The sequence below is a fragment of the Cebus imitator genome, unplaced genomic scaffold, assembly GCF_001604975.1.
Source record: "Cebus imitator isolate Cc_AM_T3 unplaced genomic scaffold, Cebus_imitator-1.0 Scaffold223, whole genome shotgun sequence".
Lineage (NCBI taxonomy): Eukaryota > Metazoa > Chordata > Mammalia > Primates > Cebidae > Cebus > Cebus imitator.
This window is the reverse complement of record NW_016107538.1, coordinates 213918-218760: the sequence shown is the minus strand read 5'-3', so window position 1 is coordinate 218760 and position 4843 is coordinate 213918. Positions and strand designations below refer to the sequence as shown.

The 4843-nt window shown below is 45.5% G+C and overlaps 1 long non-coding RNA gene across 1 annotated transcript in view; it reads right to left on the bottom strand.

Moving 5' to 3' along the window:
- The window catches only part of LOC108281236, a 4602-nt gene extending 3663 nt beyond the window's left edge, over window positions 1–939 (bottom strand). Inside the window, exon 1 of the long non-coding RNA XR_001815897.2 lies at window positions 426–939. This is a non-coding gene — a long non-coding RNA (uncharacterized LOC108281236). The remainder of the gene's footprint in view (window positions 1–425) is intronic.
- Between the last annotated feature and the right edge of the window lie 3904 nt (window positions 940–4843).

Here is a 4843-nt window from a genome sequence, read left to right as displayed (position 1 = left end):
AAAAAAAAAAAAAAAAAAAAAAGAAATACCACTATTTCATGCCCAGTTCTTAGTATATTTTAACTATGTCAGTCTTTTTTAATTCACATTCATGAGCATGCATTAGGTGATGCTAAACAAAGAGCCTATGCCTAGAGGAAGACTCACACAGGAAATAAGGTAGTAAGAGTCTATGAATTAGATGCTAAAAATGCTTCGGTGGCAATCTGGGAAGGCTTCCCAAACGAAATGACTTCTGAAGCTGCTCCTAAAAGGAATGTAGAACCTTACAGAGAGACCAGCCCACCTAAATCCCTCCCTTAGACTTAGTAGTAGAACATATCTGAACCACACAGTTCATTCCTGCGGCTTAGTCTAGGCTCCCCAGCGGGGCTCTGTCACTTCTGGGATGCAGAAACCAGATTAGGTTACATATACAAATGTACCTGGCACAGCGTTGGGCGAGGAATAGGATCAATTTATGTCTGACGGTTTATTTTGGGCCTGGGGGAAGATTCCGTTTGCGGTACCCACAGGAGGGAACTGGAACAGGCAAGAGTAAGGGGACGCGCCAGGGAGCGGGGCACACCGAGACGGAGAAGCCAGCCCAGGGCAAGGAAGGCCCAGTCCTTCGCACCTGGCGCCTACCTCCTCCTGAGGTCCCCCAGGCTTCTCCCCATCCAGAGGAAGCAGGAGTCTAGGGTCTGCCTCCAGAGCTCTGCTCCATTCCTCGCTCCCTGGAAGACGCAGGCGCCGGGGGGCCCCCAGCTCTGTGAACACAGCGGGGTCTCACCTCCACGCCACCCCCAGCCTCCCGCTCGGTCAGGGCCCCTCCACGGATTCTATCACGTGGTTCCAGGTCCTAGCGCCACCATCTTGGACCCTGCGCCGGGGCCGGGCGAGCACTTCCGGCGCGCAGCTCCGGGGGACTGCAGTCTATCCGCCCTCGCCCTGCGCAGCCGATCCCCTGGCTGCTCCAGCCAATCCGCGCGAGCTCCCCTGGCCGCCTCCCACCGGCTCCGGTGTCTCCTCTGCGCAGACTCCGCCAGGACGCCATTATGTAATTTATTCAGTCTCCAAATATATATGGAGTGCTGGCTCTGTGCCAGGCACTGGTGTTACAATGAATGTTGAGCAAAACCCAAGGCATTCTCAGGGAACTTGAAGTCATGTGAAGGATACATAGAAGCAATTGCATGAATAAATATAAAATGATAACTTGTGAATGTCACACTGGAGAGTGCATGGCACCCTGATTGCTTATGAAGAAAGATTTGACCCACACAGGAAGAACTGTAAAGGCTTTTCGGAATCCAGTTATCCTTGGAGAGAAAGGTGGATGAAGGACAATGAAGTAATAGAAACCCAGCTCTAACTTGGGCATCACTTGGCTCAAGTAGCAGGAAAGGCTTCAGAAAAGGCTAGAGTTCAGGGATTGAAACACCATCATCAGGATTCCTTTTGTTCTCTCCATCTTTCAGTTTTGCTATTTTCTGTGTTGACTTCATAGAGTTTTCCATCTGGAGATAGGTTTCAGTTCTCAAGATTAAAGGGGACTATCTATAGCAATTACAGAATAAAAAGTGACTCTGATTGGTTCTGCTTAGATCACATGCTCAACCCTAGACCAATCACTGTATCCAATGGACGAGGTACTTTGATTGGTCAGCTTGAATTACATATTGGGATAGAGGAAGAGAGCCAAGTTAGTAAAAGTCATCAGGTGAGAGAGGTGTTGTTTCTGCAAAGAAAAGATATTTTGTTAGTTTTTGTTTTTACCAGAAAATGAGACAGCTCTTTGGACAGGTATAGGGATAAGAAAAACCAAAGTGTAAACCTGCCTCAGCCTCCTAAATTGCTGGGATTACAGGCGTGAGCCACCACATCCGGCCCCATGTGTGAACTTTTTTTTTTTTTTAATTGAGGTGGAGTCTTGCTCTGTTGCCCAGGCTGGAGTGCAGTGGCATGATCTCAGCTCACTGCAGCAACCTCTGCCTCCCGGATTCACACAATTCTCCTGCCTCAGCCTCCGAGTAGCTGGGATTCCAGGCACCCACCACCATGCCCGGCTAATTTTTGTATTTTTAGTAGAGATGGGAGTTGGGTATGTTGGCCAGGCTGGTCTCAAACTCCTGACCTCAGGTGATCCGCTCACCTCGGCCTCCCAAAATGCTGGGATGACAGGCCTGAGTCACTGCGCCAGGCCCCCATGTGTGAACTTCTTAGTACGCCACTAGGTGGCAGTGATTTGCAGCCCCTGGTTGTATTAAACAGACATCTTAAATACGCCTTTAGTTTCAGACAATAGAAAAATATGCTTCCTATAATGCAAGAGTCCTATGGCCTTCATGCATTCCTACCCTGTAACTAAGAGTCTAAATCTGTGAAAAGATGTCCATGAGACAGAGTTAAATTGAAATAGCAGGTTGCAGAACAATATTTGTATCTCCTTACTTTCTTCTTTTCTGCCTCTCTCCCTTCCTTCTCTCCTTCCGCAAAATTTGACTGAGCACCTAGTGTGTGCTAATATGTGCTAAGTTACTGGAAATACAATGGAGAGCAAAGCAACGCCAATGCAGTGCCCATGGATCTTATGGTCCCTTACTGATAATAGGTTGGTTCCACCTTCTCGTTATAACAAACAATACTACAAAGAACATGAGATACATGCACTTGAGTTCTCTAGGGCAGTGGTTCTCAAAGAGTTGTCTGGGCCATGAGACCAAAACTATTTTCGTAATAATTTTTTTTTTTTTTTGAGATGGAGTTTCGCTCTTGTTACCCACGCTGGAGTGCAGTGGCAGGATCTCGGCTCACTGCAACCTCCGCCTCCTGGGTTCAAGCAATTCTTCTGCCTCAGCCTCCCGAGTAGCTGGGACTACAGGCGTGCGCCACCATGCCCAGCTAATTTTTGTAGTTTTAGTAGAGACGGGGTTTCACCATGTTGACCATGGTCTCGATCTCTTGACCTCGTGATCCACCCGTCTCGGCCTCCCAAAGTGCTGGGATTATAGGCGTGAGCCACCGCGCCCGGCCTAATAATTTTTTTTTTTTTAAGATGGGGTTTCATCATGATGGCCAGGCTGCTCTTGAACTCCTGACCTCAGGTGATCCACCCACCTCGGCCTCCCAAAGTGCTAGGATTACAGGCATGAGCCACCTCGCCCGGCCATAATAATATTAAGATGGTATTTGCCTTTTTTCATGTTCACTCTTCTCATGAATGTTCACAGTGGACCTTTCCATGAGGCTCCATGACATGTGATATTGCAGCAGATTGACAGCAGAATCAGATATGAGAATCCAGATGTTTTCTGTTAAGCCAGACATGAAAGAGATTTCGAAAAAATGTAACATACACAGTGACACTTTTCTCACTAATTTTTTTTGTTTGGGAAAATATAGTTAATTAATTAATTAATTAATTAATTTTTTTGAGACAGGGTCTCACTCTGTTGCCCAGGCTGGAGTTCAGTGGCATGATGATAGCTCACTGCAGCCTCAAACTCTTGGGCTCAAGTTATCCTCCTGCCTCAGCCTCCCAAGTAGCTGGGACTACAGGTGACTCTCCTGTCTCAGCCTCCCGAGTAGCTGGGATTACAGGCATGAACCACCACACCCAGCTAATTTTTATATATTTAGTGAGACAGGGTTTCATCATGTTGGCCAGGCTGGTCTCCAACTTCTGACCTCAAGCCATCTGGCCTCTCAAAGTGCTGGGATTACTGGCATGAGCCACCTTGCTTGGCCAAAAGCTAATCTAAAACAAAACAAAACAACAACAACAAAACAAAAAACTCCACCCAACCAACCAAACAAAAGCACTGGCTGAGGAGGGCAGATCACTTGAGTCTAGGAATCTGAGACCAGTCTGGGCAACATGGTGAAAACCTGCCTCTACAAAAAATAATTTAAAAAATTAATTGGAAGCCTTTACTAACTTAGAAAAAAAATTGGCTAGACATGGTGGTATATGCCTATAGTCCCAGTTACTTGGGAAGTTGAGGTGGGAGGATGGCTTCAGCCTGGGAGGCAGAGGTTGCAGTTAGCTGAGATTGTGCCACTGCACTCTAGCCTGGGTGACAGAGCAAGACCTGTCTCAAAAAAAAAAAAAAGAAAAAAAGGAAAAGAAAGCTATATATCCTTTGTGTTTTTGTTGTTATTGTTTTTACTAAATCTCAAATTGTAAAGAATTGTGACATTATTTTTATTTTTATTCTTTTGAGACGGAGTCTCGCACTGTTGCCCAGGCTGGAGTGCAGTGGTAAGATCTCTGCTCACTGCAGTCTCTGCCTCCCAGGTTCAAGCGATTCTCCAGCTTCAGCCTCCAGAGTAGCTGGGATTACAGGTATCCAGCACCACACCCGGCTAATTTTTTGTATTTTTATTAGAGACGGGGTTTCACTATGTTGGCCAGGCTGGTCTTGAACTCCTGAGCTCATGATCCTCCCACCTCAACCTCCCAAAGTACTGGGATTACAGGCATGAGCCACCACACCCAGCCAAGAATTATGAAATTATTAAGGCAGGCTAGTAAAAGAAAAATAAAGTAGGCTAGTGATACAACAGTGAGTTGGTCTATGAAATATTCATTATCTTTTCTAAACAATACTATGAAAACCAGGGTGATTTTATCTTAAATGTTCTCAGAGGAAGTTTTTCTTGGTCACTAAGAATAGCTTTGTAGAATCAACATTACATGTATCGGAAAATTTATTTTTGCTTGGTGGCTCATGGGAGGTAAAAGTGTATAAGTTATGCAAATAAACCTTTTTTAACATCAGGGGAATTTCATTATTCTTAAATATTACCTTCTGCGATTTTTGTTAAAACCATTTTCCACTACACCTAATTTGTAAAAAAA